Source organism: Mya arenaria, chromosome 7 (assembly GCF_026914265.1).
Source record: "Mya arenaria isolate MELC-2E11 chromosome 7, ASM2691426v1".
Taxonomy (NCBI): Eukaryota; Metazoa; Mollusca; class Bivalvia; order Myida; family Myidae; genus Mya; species Mya arenaria.
The window spans coordinates 28,329,760-28,349,459 of NC_069128.1; positions in this window are offsets into that span (position 1 = coordinate 28,329,760).

A 19,700-nucleotide genomic window follows, 5' to 3' on the forward strand; every position below is an offset into this window, starting at 1 on the left:
TCTATAAATTTGGTTGAATACATTGTATAAAAATGAACCAGTTAAACCATGGTTCAATGTAACTTTACTTAGAATGGCCTTATATGGACATTTGAACTTGTTCTTTCATTTCTATCAGCGAACAGGGCCTTAATCCAGGTGACTTTATTTCTCTGATGTGCAAACTTCGTACGATTTGGCTTTATAATTCTCATATACAGTGAATTCGACGATTTCAGGTTCCATCTTGATGGTTATATACTTATTGTGCATAATTATTGCAATAGAAAACAAGAAAATACACCCAACACTAGAGCAGTGTGCGACGATTAGATGGAGTCCTCATCCTTGACAATGTTGTTGAAAATTCAGCCTTTAAGTTAATATGGCTTCTGGTTGATTTTAAAGCCGAATTTATAGAAAGAAAAAAAACATATAAATGATCTTTTTTCATGCCATGGTTATGGTTACGGTTTAAACAAAAAGACCAAACTTGAGCTAAACTTCAGCACCGATGATGGAATACAATAGTACTCTATCTCATTTTTTTAATATTAATTTTTGGCTCGTTTCTGTATGTTTCGTTCTTCTTTGGCAAACAACTGGATGACAATACAAACAATAGAGTCATTGACCGAAACACCGAAACGTCAATGAAAAGATTCATAACGGATTTGTAAAATGTACATAAAAAAGAATCGTTAATGTCAAATATATGTAGATAAATGTGTTGACATTGAATCAATTTTCAACAAACTGTGGTTGAAGAATTTAATGTTTGTAGTTTAACGTATATATAAACTGCAGAGTCTATAAATGTGCACAATGCTTTAAAGGGAATCGTTCATAATTCATATGAACTGTGAACAAAATGCTTGTATTGATGATGAAACACTAAAATAATCGTAGTTTTTAACAATTATGTACAAATTAATAGAAAATGATTTATTTTGCTAAATAGACGTAATCAACGTTATTGAATGATTCTAGGCGTTTGCTTATAAATGTAAGTCAAATAACTCGATAAGAGAAACGTTGTTAGGCTTTACCTTTTATATAATAATTAAAATTACTACGCGATCTACTTGCAGCGTAGTTTATTGTAAAGAATTCTGACGTTGTTGACCGTCCATGTAATATCCGAGGTTGTTTTCGAAGGAAAAAGACCAAGATGCTCCGATTGAGGAATATAGTGGAATTTCGAAAAGCAAAAGCGTCACCTGAGTTTGAACTGAATAAGAAAGACCCGAGTCAACAGACATAATTTGTTCATTTCATTTACTAAGATATTATTTTATCATAATATCTCTGAAAACATCCTTTGTTTTATATTTTATCTTATAATTACGAATGCTGGTTGCCAGGGTTTTATCCGTTTAATCATTAAACCTTATAGATCGTACCTGAAGAGTATGAGAAACAAAAGACACCATCTCACTAAAGCCTTTTGTTTTCTCCTTGTAACCCGAGAAAAAAAGAATAAATGAGAATTTTAATTGTACATTTTTGGTTTGTCTAACACAACATTGCTTCAAACGATATTGTCAGAAAAAAAAAGATCTAGAAATATATGTAAATATATTTCATTTATTTGTCACAAACAAGCTGGTATAATTTTTCAGCATGAAAATGGAAATGATGAGAAAGAACGCAGTTGGGCTGTTTAAATTTCGCGTGAATTCCCCCACACACTATAACCAGACCAGCTGCGTTCATATCTAAACAATGGCATTAATCACGTAATGCATTCATTTAAATTAATGTATAAGGCGGCCGAATAACAAGTCAGGACACAAGTGTTTAAATAGGTATCGAAGCCTTCCAAAGATCAGAAGCACCTTAACTAATCAAAGGCTTGTGAGTATTTTACAAATATTTTATTCCGAAGGCGGTTGAGGCAAATAAAGAGTACTATATTGATGATCGCAATAGAAATAACCTTTCATCATCTTTTCGAGCAACGCACTCTTGGATTGCTTCTGGCTACTAACATAGTTTGAAATTCCATCACATGTATCTATTTGTTTTCATTTCGCGCAATCAGTTTTACAGACATCTTTGGCTAGTCAACACTGCAAAAACCTACAATACCTAATTTGTTCATTTCAGACAGTGTTGTTAATGTTCCGCAATCAAGTAATTGTTTTCGTTGAAATGGCAGCGTTTAATGATTCTTTGTTAAAATATACTAGCATTAAAGGTAATAAAGTCAATCAATGTTTAGATATAAATCTGTATGTTTGGTTGTCCCTTTCCAATTCCAATTCTTCTAACAAAAATTGTAAAGAAAAAAAATACTATTTATGAAAAACTAGACAACAATGCGGATTGCAGCCTCGGTATATCACAGGTTTGATCCTCTTTTTGATTGAACAGGAATTTACAACAGATATGCCCATTCTATTTACATCTATGAATACAAAACTAGAACAAGCAACACAATTAAAAGACATCCTCTAATACGGAGTTCTAACCTCCTGTTTAACAAAGACTAGAATGCTTAAACTATACGGATTCGAGCATTCTGCTAGGTATTGGAACCCGTTTTCATAGCAAGTAAGACATTATACACGTTAAACACACACAAAAACAAAAAACGCCGCAATGTGACGAAATCAGGTTTTCAATGATTGACTGAAGAACGGTTTGTTTTTTTCTATTGTTAGTAACAGTGGCCATGACCTTGAACATAGAGGTGCCAAACGCAATCCCATGAAATGTCTCCATAACCTCTTCCTACATACTAAGATTGGTCACAACGTATCAACTCTAACTAAAGTAATTTAGTACCAGCCGTTTTCCTATTTTAGTTACAGTAACCTTCACCCTAGGTGCCCAAACAGTATCCCATGAAAGGTCACATATTATTTAATAGTTACATTGAAATATGTGCAATTATATTTTAATTGATAATTGCAATAACCATAACAACATAACAACAAATATAATCCACAGCTAGGAATGTTAAGATTAATTCCGTTCACAGAATCTTGATCTCCTCTTGTCCTCCATCTTAATTTTCCACATACGGACGAGATTTACTACGATATTGATCAGTACTGTGCCCTTGGCCTTGAAATTAAATTGTTGTACTGTTTGAGTGCTCTAAATCCGTCCGCAATTTAGTAAAACCTTCATCTCTTTCCTCATTTTCGTCATAGGGACTAGATAAAATTTGTTATTGTGAATGAGGGTCCTAATTCCGTCCGCAATTCAGTAAAACCTTGATCTATTTCCTCATTTAATTCATACGAACAAAATACAATTTGTCATTGTGATTGAGTGTCCTAATTCCGTCCGCAATTCAGTAAAATCTTAATCTCTTTCCTCATTTGCTTCATACAAACACAAATCAATTTGTTGTTGTGAATGAGTGTCCTAATTTGGTCCGCATTTCAGTAAACCATGATCTCTTTTATTCATTTTCTTCATACGAACAAAATACAAGTTATTGTTGTGAATGAGTGTCCAAATTCTGTCCGCAATTCAGTAAAACTTTGATCTCTTTCCTCATTTTCTTCATACGAACAAGATACAACTTGTTGCTGTGAATGAGTGTCCTAATTCCGTCCGCATTTCAGTAAAACAATGATCTCTTTCATCATTTTCTTCATATGAACAAGATACAATTTGTTATTGTGAATGAGGGTCCTAGTTCCGTCCGCACTTCAATAAAACCTTCATCTCTTTACTCATTTTCTTCATACGAACAAGAAACAATGTGTTATAGTGAATGAGGGTCCTTATTCCGTCCGCATTGCAGTAAAACTATGATCTCTTTCCTCATTTTTTTCATACGAACAAGATACAACTTGTTGCTGTGAATGAGTGTCCTAATTCCGTCCGCATTTCAGTAAAACAATGATCTCTTTCATCATGTCCTTCATACGAACAAGATACAATTTGTTATTGTGAACGAGGGTCCTTATTCCGTCCGCAATTCAGTAAAACCTTGATCTCTTTACTCATTTTCTTCATACGAACAAGAAACAATGTGTTATAGTGAATGAGGGTCCTAATTCCGTCCGCATTGCAGTAAAACTATAATCTCTTTCCTCATTTTCTTCATACAAGCAAGAAACAATTTGTTGTTGTAAATGAGTTTCTTATTCGGTCCGCACTTCAGTAAAACCATTATCTTTTTTTTTTCTTTATACGAACAAAATACAATTTGTTGTTGTGAATGGGTGTCCAAATTCCGTCCGCACTTCAGTAAAACAACGATCTCTTTCATCATTTTCTTCATACGAACAAAATACAATTTGTTATTGTGAATGAGTGTCCTAATTCCGTCCGCAATGCAGTAAAACCTTGATCTCTTTCCTCAATTTCTTCAAACGAACAAGATACAATTTGTTATTGTGAATGAGGGTCCTTATTCCCTCCGCACTTCAGTAAAACCATGATCTCTTTCATCATTTTCTTCAAACGAAAAAGATACAATTTGTTATTGTGAATGAGGGTCCTTATTCCGTCCGCAATTTAGTAAAACCTTGATCTCTTTACTCATTTTTTTCATACGAATATGAAACAATGTGTTATAGTGAATGAGGGTCCTAATTCCGTCCGCATTTCAGTAAAACAATGATCTCTTTCATCATGTCCTTCATACGAACAAGATACAATTTGTTATTGTGAACGAGGGTCCTTATTCCGTCCGCAATTCAGTAAAACCTTGATCTCTTTACTCATTTTCTTCATACGAACAAGAAACAATGTGTTATAGTGAATGAGGGTCCTAATTCCGTCCGCATTGCAGTAAAACTATAATCTCTTTCCTCATTTTCTTCATACAAGCAAGAAACAATTTGTTGTTGTAAATGAGTTTTCTTATTCGGTCCGCACTTCAGTAAAACCATGATCTTTTTTTTTTCTTTATACGAACAAAATACAATTTGTTGTTGTGAATGGGTGTCCAAATTCCGTCTGCACTTCAGTAAAACAACGATCTCTTTCATCATTTTCTTCATACGAACAAAATACAATTTGTTATTGTGAATGAGGGTCCTTATTCCGTCCGCAATTTAGTAAAACCTTCATCTCTTTCTTCATTTTCTTCAAACGAACAAGATACAATTTGTTATTGTGAATGAGGGTCCTTATTCCCTCCGCACTTCAGTAAAACCATGATCTCTTTCATCATTTTCTTCAAACGAACAAGATACAATTTGTTATTGTGAATGAGGGTCCTTATTCCGTCCGCAATTTAGTAAAACCTTGATCTCTTTACTCATTTTTTTCATACGAATATGAAACAATGTGTTATAGTGAATGAGGGTCCTAATTCCGTCCGCATTGCAGTAAAACTATGATCTCTTTCCTCATTTTCTTCATACAAACAAGAGACAATTTGTTGTTGTGAATGAGTTTTCTAATTCAGTCCGCACTTCAGTAAAACCATGATCTCTTTGTTTCATTTTCTTCATACGAACAAAATACAATTTGTTGCTGTGAATGAGTGTCCAAATTCTGTCCGCAATTCAGTAAAACCTTCATCTCTTTCCTCATTTTCTTCATACGAACAATATGCAATTTGTTGTTGTGAATGAGTGTCCTAATTCCGTCCGCAATGCAGTAAAACCTTGATCTCTTTCCTCATTTTCTTCATACGAACGAGATACACCACGGGGTTGATCAGTGACGTAAGGAAACACAGGCTTACGAGAACACGGGGCATCGCAACATCAATGTCCATGGCCCCGAAATTCAGAACCACCAACAGGGGAAGTATGGAGATGTCGTAGACGCCGACAAGGATTCCGATTGTAATCAAGGCTGTTTAAGTAAAAAAATAAAACATAAGTTCATTATTTAAAGGTGCACTCTGTCAGATTGACAGTTTTGACATTTTGTTTAGCTTTCGTCTTGGAATCAGCCGATTTTGATAGCAATGCCTTCAATTCAGTCATATAAGATATCTTACATTTATAATAAGAAAAAAATGTGATTTTTTTTCTACTGCCGAAAACCTTTTTTTCCTGAAGGGTTAGCAAGGAAAGCTCGATGGAATAGGTTCTGCAGCGGTACAAACATATGAAATAAATATATGCGACTATTGGAAATTGATAACATAAGCTCACAATAGGTCGAAACGAAATCAAAGTGCAAATACATAACTAACCTTAATGCTATTACAGTTAACAAATTAGCAGTTAGTATTCGATAAAGCACAGAGATATTTTCTTTAGCTACAAGAAAGTCTTAAAAGTAGTTTGATTTCAATAGACAATTTTTTTTTCCAATCTTTTAACAAACGAACAAAGACATTCTGATTTTATTTTTATACATTTTATTAAATAATGTGCATTAAATGGCCTAAAAGGTTATAGGGGTATGTTGTTGGGGGTAGTGTACGACGGTAAGAATCGGATTCCATGTAAACATAGACGGTAGAGCGCCGCGCTAGTTTTTCGACGTTATTGAATTTGAGCCTCGCACTTTCTACCTTCATGGACTAATCTGGTACATAAATAACTCATTGTTTCAAAACAATAATGTGTTTGACTATAACACAGATAAGCTTACAGCTGCATTTTCTTGCGCTTATGTGTTGTATATAAATATTCGTCATGTCAATGCATTCCATATCAGTAGTACGGATTAATTAAAAAACAAACTAATTAGTATACATACCTTGCCTTATCCCGTGCAAAAGGGTGGTATGCAGACCAGTCGAGACATGGTTGGAAATATGCTCACACATGCTGTTTGGCAATATATTTACAGTAGTGGCACTGCTACTATTTCTTGGCCGCCTTGACACGATCCGCGTTATGGAAGCGCTGCTGTCCCCAGCCTCTGACTGTAACATTGGACACACGCGTGTATGTTGTTTTTGCCAGGCTGAGAATGAGAAAGTTTTCTCGTTTGGCTGAAAAAGGTTTCCCGTAGTCTTTTCATTCTCACTACTACATGTTTTTTGTTTCTTGTCTAATTCTGTAATTTCTGCTAAACTTGGAATCGGTTCCTCCATTATTGGAGTACAAGGTGGAAATTGTCTGATATCGCTTTTTGTTACTCGGTTAAACTCCTTCATTGTCAAAATATTTATGTCAGTTATTGCTGTAACTGAATTGCTAGTTTTCGACATATAATTACTCTGGGAAGTCCCTGGCAAAACTTCTTCTGGACAACAACCAACCTTTGCTTTTAATATTTTATACCAAACAGTTAATAGTATAACCGTTATGTTCATTATAATGATCGGAGTATCAAACAACACGGCAAAGTATAGATACCCTCCTTGTGTATTGTTAAACAAACCCCTCCTGCAATCAATGCTTATCATGTCAGTATTTTCGAAAAATAAATGTGGAATAAGATTTGAAACTACTGCTAAGATCGTTAGGGCTAATGTAGCAAAGATATACACAGAAGATTTGAAATGCGTTCTTCCGGCTAAAATATGTTTCGCAGCAATAAGGCGCCAGATGCAGAATGCCGTCATGTGCAACAAGCTGGTATAGCTAGCAAACGTGAATGAAAATATTATGAACACACACGTTGCGTGTGTATACGATTGTTGAGCAACATACCAGGACACCAATAATGGAATATAAATCAAAGCTTTCACAAGGTCAGACGCAATTAAACAGATAAAAGCCTGTGAGTTTTGTACAAATGTGCAATTCCGAAGTCTGTAAAATCCAACAAGGATCAACGCATTGATCACGACCACAGCCAAAACAGTCACTAACACAAGTGCTCCAAGACAGTACAGTCTCCAACTCATGACTTCAACTTGTCCTGATGTACTTCCATTCATTGTTACGTGTTCGTATTATTGTTGTTGTTTAGGTTGGGGTTTTTTTCACCACAATATCCGTTACTGTATGTGTATCTTTTATAGATATAATCCGTTGACATGCCAACAAGAATAAGTAAATATATTACGAGTACTTTTGACTTTTACTTCTTCCTACAGTGAAAAGTCACGACAGTTTGAAACTAGTTTAGAAGAACTGTATGAAATCCTCGTCTATTGGTTTTCTGACAGCCGTCTCGATGATTTGTTAATGCAAGTAAAACCTTTCTGAAAAAGAGAAGAAAGAAGAATTGTATTTTTCTTTTAGCTTATTAATACAGCCCATTAGTTTTATATGATTTAAAAATGTACGTTGTTATAAAGATATTGGATCGTTTTGAGTGTGAGGAATAAGTAAATTAAGTTATGGTTTGCAACGTGTGAGGTGATTAACACGTGTAATGAACAATCTGTATATACATGCACATTTATTCAAAATTGTGTAAATGCCTTTCACCGTGTATTATCATTTATATGTATGGTAATATAATATCATCGGCATAATACAAGGGTACAAACTTAAGAGTATTTATACTGATTTCTTGAAATACCTTTTAACGATTCTTCCTCTGGAGTATTAACATACATTGACGATCTTGAATAATTGAGTTTCAGTGTAAACAAACTTATTTTCTGTTCAAGAATTTTTATTATTTGAGTGCGTATTTTTCTTTATTTGACCATAAAGGCTATTCCTATATATTATTTCAGCAAATTCGGTTACTCCTTTAGAAGAAAACAGGATGCTTTAACCTTCCGCGCATTGCGAAGGCAAATACCATAGCTTTAACAAAAGAAGTGTTAAACGATTCCGATTAAGAATTGATATTGTCCACCAGAAAGACCGCTCATTGTGTGAGAGCATCATTTAAAATAACAATATCTAATTTTGAAAACATAACTTGTAGTTTCCTATTTCATGTATTATGTAATATTAATATTACATGACGAAGAATTTACTTCAGGACATCTAACTCACTTAGAATACACCAATATTTGCTGATACATATCCAATTCAAAATCTGACACAGGAGTGTGTATAGGATGAGGATTCGGAGCTCCTCGGCCATTTTTATCGAAAACAACCTCGGATGTATGCTGGTACATCAGTAGATTCTGAAGTAGTTCGTAAAATTTTGAATTATATCATTAATTAAATGTAGTGTTTTAGCTTGTATTTTTGTATTTATTGATTTAAGTTTAAAATGATTACCAGTGAAGTGTATTATTGCAAATTTAATTAAGATTCCCAAGAGTTTTAAGTCATTAAGTTTAATTGCTAAATTAAATTATTACTAATTATTAATATGTATCTACTTGCAGCGGACTTTAACATACCGATTTCTGTGTGTAAACCGTCCATATACATCCGAGGTTGTCAAGTTTCGAGAAAAATGGCCGTGGAGTTCCGAATGTCGGATGAGGTACAGTTGACGGACTTTAAAGCACCCGCGAAAGTTGAAAAAATGAATAAGTCTAGTACTTAATGATTGCCAATCTGCAATTTCATTAGCTTAAAATGTAGGTTGTATTCTAAATTGATTTATAATTGTGCAAAAGGCTAAAAAAGGAAATTGGATATGGAATTCCAAAGTTATTAATGGTGTGGTTTTAAACGTGTGTGTCGAAAAAAATGTAATAATGAAACGTCATTAAGTTTATGTATATCAGTAAAAATAAGATGACATGAAGTGAATTCTTAATGATTAAGAATGGGCGGAGTGAGCGTAGCAAACGAGCACTTCTCAATCATTAATAATTCACTTGATGTCATCTAACTGAGTTAGAATACAACCTCATTGGCTGATACATTGTCGACGCAAAATCTGACGCAGAGAGAATGTATTGAATGAGTGGCAGTGGGCGGACCTTTAAACACGCGCGAAAATTGAAATTCTTAATGAATAAGTCTATTATTAAATGCTTGCCTATCTGCAATCTCTGCAATCTCATTGGCTGAAAATGAAAGTTGTATTTCAAAATAGGATAATATACTTTGTTATTATTAAGTCTTTTAGACACGATTTTAACGTAAAAATGATATTATCTCAAAGAGTGTCCGACCATTAGCAGAAAATACATATTTACAACTCATTAACTATATGGCATAGTTTTAAGAATTTTTTATACATACTTTGAAACCCCTTACCTAAGAATAGTATTCGCAAGTCTTTCAATTTAGACATTATGTAAACACATTGAAACAAAACAACTTGTGTAATTAAGACGCCATGTTTTTCTTTGGTGACAATGTAAACATATATTTCTGACGGTTTTGTGTGTATGTGTACTAATGGGTAGTGCCCGGACAACATTCAGAGGAGTATGCAGTTTATATAGAGATTAGCGTTCAATTCAAATACACACAGTGCCCATGCGTACACAAGCAGTAGAACATATATGTAATTTTTCATAGTAGACGAACATTAAAATAAAGTTTAATTATAGGCATTCCGGTGGTTTATAGATATTATTCAGTGTAATAAAAAAGACATTTCTCTGTTTCAAACAGTACAAATATCAATTTGATATTTTCTACTGTCTTGAAATTTTAGCCCATTCTCACGGTCTAGATCAAACATCAGCGCGCACAGGGCTTGGACACAATTGTAATGACGTCATTTCCGCAATAAGTGTACGATCGCGAAGTATTTCACCCTGTGAGCACCAAAAGTAAATAATTCAAAACCAGATATAGCTGTTGGTGCTCACTCTGTGAAATATTTTCCGATCTTACACTGGAATAAACAATTATCATCAATATATAAGTAATAGGTTTCACAATTATAAGTCAATGATACAATACATTAAATAAAGCGTGGGGATATCATATATATAGTATAAATATGGATCTGTGATATTTATGTTTAAATCTGTAGTTGACCCGCCCAACCAGACTAAGTCTAGTTTGGGCGTGGATGAGTTTGAACCTACAAATGTTTTAAGTCTGACATTACTTTAGCCATCTTTTCTCCACGATTATTTCTGATGTATAGTATTTTTTTCATAGCAATTAAACTGGAAACAAATATTTTAAATACTCCTGCAATTAAAATCCTTCCGTCTCTTATGTAGGAACTAAAATACCATCGGTTATTACTGGTTGCTCTGTATTACATTGTTATGTTATCGTGTTTCTCAAAATTGCATGCATCTGCTGAGTATAACGAGAAGGTAGCGATAGCAACTCGTAAAATAAAGGAGTGCCTTACAAACAACGTTCTTTTAAGAGGATTTTTTTTAATTATTCATATTAAAGTGACACTCTTATTCAAAATCAAGACAAAAACATGTATAACAAACATCAATTTTGATTTATAACCTTTAACTACTTACTAAATAATGCATTTAGGAAAGAAATAATTACTGATAACAAGAAAGTAGGCGAGTATTTGATAGCTGAAAACGCACAAATATTAAATGCTTGGTGAATGCTAAAATATTTTATACTGTGATCTACTTAAGTCTCATATGGAAGAAATACTGTGTTTTCTAAACCTTTCTTAAAATTAAACTCGGTTTCCTTCATGAGAACCATTGTTTTCGACATTTATTCATCCTTATTTGTAAACTAAAACAAATGTATTGATTTTGGTAAATCTTATTCGGGAGTAAGAGTGAACTTTAAAGTGACTCGTTCATGTTTTGGACCAAAAAATAGTTTTCTCGATAATGCATTGGAAACACCTATTTTATCATTATTTTACTCTATGATATCGAAATTATAGAAAAAATACAGTGCTCTTTAAGCGGCATAGACTGCCCTTTGTTTCATTTAAAATGGTGAAGAAAAGGAAAAGTTATCTTTGTTTTCAGTCTTTATTTGAAGCAAAATAATGCCTTCCGATGTAGCATTTATGACGTAATTTATCACGTGGTATACACACACTATGATATGCATATACAGCATGTATGATGTTCTCACTACGGTTCATCCCGTTTCCATTCATCTTTGACCAGAACTAGAAACGTCTTCAATATGTAGGCTTCTTTTACTGCGAATCATTTCAAATACATCACAATCAAGATATTGACTGAGGCTTACTTTAATGTTGTTGGTTTTTCGGAAATATTTTAGCTTTTTCCGTGCATGTAAGGTAAATCGAATGCATTTAGAAGTACATTTGTCATTTGACATTCTCCTAGTCTATGTGTGTGTACGTAAGCTTATATATATTCGCACTCGGGTCTTGCCCATTCGGTGAGTGCTCCGATGAGACTGTTAGTCATTTTAGGTTTTTTGGAGCATAGTGCACAGACAGAAGGTAAACCTGGTAAGAGCTACCCCGGAAGAACTGCCACACGGGACCCCTATTTAACGTCTCTACCGAAAGACGATTAGCATTTCTTAGTGGTGCGGTGGGGAATCAAACCTACGACCCTCGATTGACAGTCAAGCGTGTTACCACTAGACCACGGATCCGCCACCTCCTAGTTTATTGTAAAGTGATGTCATAATATTCGTATAGTATAATGCAGTGGTTATGACGTCAATGGTTGTATCAGTATTGCGATTGATTGGATAAGTAAGACGTATTTTAACCAATGGGATCCGTTCTGAGGAGAGGTACTCCCACAATATTTTTTTAACAGTTTCTAGTCCGAAAAGGTGCATGTAAACTGGGACGATTTAAGGAAGGGGAGGGCGACAGGTGCGCCCACATGGAGCCGCTAGTGATGATTATTTGTAGTTGTGTTTTGCACCTCACAAACATGAAAGGAAATAAATTCAGATCTCAAACAAAACATAACACGATAAATGATCAAAACATACAAACGACGACATCAAAGTTTCCACACAAAGAAATTATTATTAATCAAATACATGTAAAACTGTACCGCTTTTTTGTTTGTGCATCTGCCTTGCTATCTCTCCAATATGGTTTTTAATTATTGTGTCAGCGTGTGGTTTTATTTAACAATCGCGCGTCAAAAAACACTTCGCAAGTCTTAACTTTTAACAGGAATAACATATTCAGTTCTTTTTTATATATTCATTACAGGGGCGTAGCTTCCTATAGGCCGTGTAGGCCGCGGCCTACACAATTTTCAGAAATAAAATTGCCAAATCTGCAATAAAAAACTTAATTAATATATCGGAAACCAGGTATTTCAAATATATAGAGGATATTTGTTTATTTCAGTGTAAGATCGTATTTTATTTCACGAGTGTCATAAAGAAACATATTTTCACGAGTGGCGAAGCCACGAGTGAAAATGTAGTTTTTTTATGATCACGAGTGAAATAAAATACGATCTTACACTGAAATAAACAAATTTTCTGTTTCTTTTATGCTTAGTTTCGGAGTTTTATTTGTTTTTTATTTATTTCTGAATTACCCCCTTTTTTGAAAAGGGTGGGCTTTACGCCGCTACCCGTGGGGCGCCCCTCATGCATAATTATAGCTGTCAACTTTTCTACTTTCGGTTTGCTGAGAAATAGTTCTCTGCTATTCATTCTTATAGCTTAATATTCGCTCGTTTTTTATTGCAAAGCTTTATGAACAGTAAACAATGAAGTATTATTAGTGCACATATGTTCCAAAAATAATGAAAACACTTTTTATTTCAAGATGGACATGAAAGCATAACCAAATTACTACGCCGCTATTTAAAGAATGAAAATTTGGAAGGTCAAATGTGCTAGCAAAACAAATGTGGATACTCATTGGATTTTAACCATTTTTCTTAGTTTAAGACTGCATGTACGCGTGTTTTTATAGTAAGTTAATATTCAGTCATCTTACTGTCAGAGACCAGTCTGTTTCGCTTTAAAATGTTTGTTTTCCAGATAAAGAGTAAATGCCACGCTAGTTTGTTGACACATTTTGAGGTGTGGGTGGGGTAAAAAATATCGGATCTATCTGTAAATTGTTGTGTGAATTCTCCAGGAAGCTCAATTTACAGTTCACAGTTCAAAATACATTTGAACGATGATATAAAATTTTATTTATGTTCGAACAGTTGTTTTCGTCTGTAATTTGTTTGGTATGAAAGCAAATGTTCGAACATTCAGCTTCAAAGATCAGTAAAATGTTTGATAAACGGGATAACTGGTAATAAACGGTAAGTTGTTAATTTCCAATTATATATTTATCTAAATTTATAAAACATTTCTTTTATATTTTTTAACATTTTTTGACATAATTTATTGAAGTCCAGTAGACAAGTACATGTAACAACAAAGGAATTTAAAGTAGTTCTGAAAGTTGATATTTTCACTCCTTATTTTGCAGTGAAAATATCAAATTGATATTTTCACTGTTGTTATTTCACTGGTTAAACCCCATATTTCATCGAAAAGCATGAAAGAAATCATTTTCCTTTTCACTAAAATACACATTCATACGACATTAATGTTACGTATATAATTTGTCGAAATTTGCATACCAGTAGTCTGCGCTTTGACGCTATTCATTACATAAAACATTTATTTAAGGTAAAACATATTGATATCGTTACTCTCATTAATGTTTTTACAACAAAAAAATATACGCTAAGACGCACCCAAGACCGCCTAGCTAAAACGAAATCCCGGGGATGCATGCCCTCGTGACCCCGCCCCCTCCTCAGAAAGTGGCCTACACGTATAGTTTCGTCAAGCTACGCCCCTGTTCAAGAAGCGAAAGCGAAATGGATATCTGTCATAATCCTTCTGTTCAAGAATACATCCTTAGAATATATACCGGCATGAACTGTTCTGTGTTTTCTACAAATTGGAAAGAAAATAATAATATTATGTATACGCTGTTAAGAGAAATGTTTTGTAATATTCATGCTTCTAGCTTTGCTTATACTTTACTTTTTAATGTAAGGGTTCGTTAAGTCTTCAAACAACAACCAATTACACACTGAAAACTACAGCGACAAGCCAAGTAGTCAAAAAATAAATACAATACACACAACAAATTTGCTTAAAGTCCAAATATATACTATGCCTCGACCGATCGCCAGCTCTCGAACGACCGCCTGTTCGAACCATGGCAGTTTTACTGTTATTTAGATAAAGTCGAACTGCAAAAGGAATACATTACCGTATTATTTTAGTTATTTTGGCGTTATATATGATCCTTCAATTATCTAATCATTCGCCTCTTTTTCCCTCTGTAATACAGTAGAGTGCTTTCGTTGGCAATCCAATATTAAACTGTATTTGCGGTCATGCACATAGCTCCATTTTATTATTTGTTAGCGTCATCAGTTAAAAACCTGATGTCAGAAAGAAGTCAATAGGGCCTACATTTGCTACACGCCCATTTTAATAAATTACAATTGAGGCATTGGTTTAAATATAAAAAAAACATTTCATGTATAATAAAGATGTTTTGGAGCTTCAAGAGTTTTGACAACAGGCCGTCCCCTTTTTTCGCAAATGTCCTCGCTTGTTGCTGTTATTATTGGGCCTTGTCCTCAGTTGGAGTCACTTACAAACCCTTACAAACCCTTACAAACACGCACGCCCAACCTCTCACGCTCACTCACACCTACAAGTTCTACATCTACATCGCCTTCCGGCGGGGTGTACTAACTTAAACTAGCTCAGTAAGGTATGAAATTTATCAGGTGGCTGAAGACGATATTTCGGTAAACCACATAGGTCACTAAAGTAGTTTGTTCTCTCTCGAACATGGTCACCAAAACAGTGTAGTACTCAGAGGCATGGACCTATAAACCATGGACATCCTGGAAGACTTCTTCTTCCCCCGATGAATCGTGTGCCGGCCATGGAGGCCAGCCATCCGAAACCAGAAGTGGAACGAAGACTGCTACACCGGAAACAACAATGAGCCACTAGAACAGTTAGAAAGTGGCGACATAAATGACTTTATACATAACAGGTACCAACCTCTTGACATTGAGTGATCCTGATAAACAACAAATAAGAATAATCATTCATGTAATTAAGGATAGTTAAAACATATCATGATGGCTACATTAACACATTTCACATTATTTCTTATGGTTATATGCAGTGCAAATAATAGCTTTTTAACACTTGCAACCTGGAATGCGACAGGAATAATGTCAAGTGCAAGTTATCTAAGTGACTTTTTAACTGAGCACAATGTAGACATTTTGTGGAATAAGTGAGCATTGGCTTTACAGGCAAAATTTGTATTTTATGAACATGATAAATAGCAATTATACTAACATTGCCATAAGTGACCCTGATTTAGATAACCCGAGTAAACGTTGGTAAATGTGGCCTTTGCATATTATGGCATAAAAACTTAGACGAGTATGTATCAGTGCTAAATCTCGAAAATTCCTATGTTATAGGTATTGAATTTGTTATTAGCCCGGAAAATCACTTGTTTGTTCTTCAAACGTATTTACCATGTACTAACCATAGCATATATAAATATAAAGCATGCATAGAAGATATAGAAAATATTATAAGTACGTATTCGTTAAAGGGAAATGTTATATTAATGGGTGACATAAATACTCAACTACCAAGTAGAAACTATGACCCGAAATTCATGCTTGACGCGCGAGGAAAGATGTTTTCTGAATTATTAGTAAACTATGACTTAGTGCCCGTTAACTCATTGCCATTATGTCTAGGTGCAGAATATTCAAATGTATCGTATACGTCAAAACGTGAAACATTGTTAGATTACATTTTCATTGCAAAAGACTGTATCCCCAATGTATTTTCATGTACAATTGTTGATGACAGTGCTTTAAACGTCTCGTCCCATAGACCTATAATTTGCACAATACGATATTGTTCCCCAGGGAATGTTAACGATACAGGTAAAAATGCATGCAGGTTTATAAATTGGAAGGGTCTTAAAAACGCCATGTTGATCGGTATTCTCGTTATATGGAAAATAACATGTCTTTAAAAAGCCTTTTAAATTTGGATGTTTCAAATACGCGTGAAGTAGATGTTTTGTATGATAGTATTGTTAATGTTTTTCAGACTGCCAATTCCACTATAATACCAACGCCAACATTTAAACAACATATAAAGCCTTATTGGAACGAAAGATTGACAGATATGCACAAATCGATGAAAATACTTAGAAATGAATGGATAAAATACGGACAGAAAAGAGGTCATGACTGCGAAAGTTACTGCAAATACAAAACTGCATAATGTAAATTTCGAGCAGCACACCGTGAATGTGTGTTAGATTATAACAAAACAGTTGAAATTGAACTAAATGAGACTGCAGAAATTGATAATGATGCATTTTGGAAATTAATAAACAGACGAAAGAAAAAACCGACGGAAAAAACCTTTGAAATGGTTTTTGATGGTATAGAATGCAAAATCCCTGAGGATATTAACAATGGTTGGAAGATGAACTTTGAAAACTTGTATACTCCTTCAAACTCCAATGCGTTTAATGATAATCATCTTTCAATTATTCAGGAAAAACTTAAAACGATCAACGAAGCGATTAAATCGTCAGACGGCAGTGATATTATTATAATAGAAAATGACATAATAACAGCATTTAAAACATGCAAAAATAATAAGGCATGTGGGTATGACGGTATATATTATGAAAACATTAAGTACGGAGGCTCTATCTTACTCCATCTCTTAAACAAACTGTTTTCAAGCATGGCCAAATTAGGCTATTGTCCATTCGAAATGAAAAAGGGGATAATGACGACCCTTTTCAAAGGCGGAAATAAACAAAAATCGGACCCTAACAATTACAGAGCGATATCATTATGCTCCACAATTCTAAAGCTATATGAAAAGATTATAATCAACAAAATCAACATATATAACAACATACATATACACGGATTACATGGTGGGTTCCAAAAAGGCTTAAACTGTATGTCTACTGCTTTTATGGCTAATGAATGCATACATTTCACACGCGAAAACAACTCTAAACTGTATGCTTGTTATTTAGATGCCAAAAAAGCGTTCGACAACTTAAACTTTGAAATACTTGTCTACAAGCTTTATGACATTGGGATCTCACCTAAGTTTCTCAAAATACTGAGGAATATGCTTACAGATATATACAGCTGTGTCCGATCAAACAATATCGTGTCAACATGGTTCCAAATACGAAAAGGGGCGAGGCAAGGCCAATGTCTAAGTTCATTTTATTATGTCATCTACATAAATAGTTTAATAGAAAAACTGGACTGCCATGACAGTGCTCTTAAAATACATGACACCTCTTTTGCTTGTCCTACAGTAGCGGACGATATGATGTTGCTCTCGTTAACGCCGAAAGGCCTTCAATCGATGATGGATGTCTGTTCCGAAAACTCGAAAAATGATCGTTATGAATATAATCAAAATAAATGCACTGTTAATGTATATAATGAAAAACAGAGCGATTTTAAAAAGTGTAAAAGGCATTGGTCAATTTGTAACGGAGAAGTAAGGGAATCCATAAGCTACAAACACCTTGGAGTATTTTTTGATAAATATAACGACATAAGCACATCGGTTGACCTTTGTTGTAAAAGATTACGTCGCACGTATTTTAGCTTATTAAAAAATGATTATGGCTTAAATGACAATGCAATGCATCCGCTTGCTATAAAAAAAAATATACCTTAGCACTGTGATCCCGAAGGCCCTCTACGGTTGCGAGTTGTGGAGTGACCTACAGGATCATCATATATTGGCTCTAGAACGAGCCCACAGAGTATGTGTAAAACATATGCAAAATATGCCAGTATATACAAGAACAGTGATTGCGTTAAGTTGTGCTGGAATCTACTCATTAGAAACATATATAGACAAAAGAAAATTACTATTTTTCGGACAATTGTGCCGTACTGATTACACAAAAAGGTTAAAAAACTTATTCCTATTAAGACTATGCAAATTCGAAAGCGAGCCAAGTGCAGTAACAGGATTTATTCCAGACATTTACAGAATCTTAGGCAAATATAATCTAATACATGTATTATGCCACTTCCAGAGGGATGCAATTTTTCCGAGTCATGATAGCTGGAGATCTACTGTAAATAAATCTATAAATAATCGTGTTGTAACCAAATACAAAATATCACAGGAAAACGATGTGAACCTACGATTATTTAAGTCTATCCATTGTGAATATGAACCTTGTTTAATGTGGCAGTTTAGTAACATGTATAGAGACCAGCTGAAAAATTGTAGGACTGCTATGCTGATTATTAGTAAATATTTTTCAAGAAGTTTTGTGTCCAAATGCCAAGAATGTGAAATAATAACAGAACAAATGGTTTTGCACAAAATAATGTTTTGTAAAATCTCGAGCGCTTCTAGAGACGATTTATGGGTAGCGTTATGTAAATGTCTTAGTGCCAAAGTTTTCCTTGAGTTCAGTCATCTTTAACCGAGCAATTAATCGAACTTTTAACTGGTTTTCCGCAGCTATCTATAGAGGACACAGTTAAAGTCAAGGCTTTCAAAGCGGCACTGAAGTACATTAGGATTCTGTATAAATACGGATACAACAAATAATAACTCCCGTGGATATGACCTAGACTTTCGCTTTTCGTAGTTTCGATTATTTTGGGCTAGCACGGTAGAAATTCAAAATATAAACAAGAAATTATAATATATGTAAACAAATTAATAACAATAAGACGTCGTAGAATGGGGAAAGGTAAATGAAATTACAAAACTATGTCTCATTCACTGTCTTAGTACATAGTTATCATACAGTATTACTAGATCTATTATTTATAGTTATCCTTCCTATCTGATATATTTGTTTGTTGTATATAATTTATGTAAATTTTTGTTCAATATGTTTCTTTGTATTATGTTCTGTTTATAATGTGTCATGTCTCTTCATATCGGAGGAAATAAAGAATCTCTCTCTCTCTCTCTCCCTCCCCCCCCTCTCCCTCCCTCCCCCCCCCCCCCCCTCCCCTCCCCTCTCCTCTCTCTCTCTCTCTCTCTCTGTCTCTCTCTCTCTCTATATATATATAT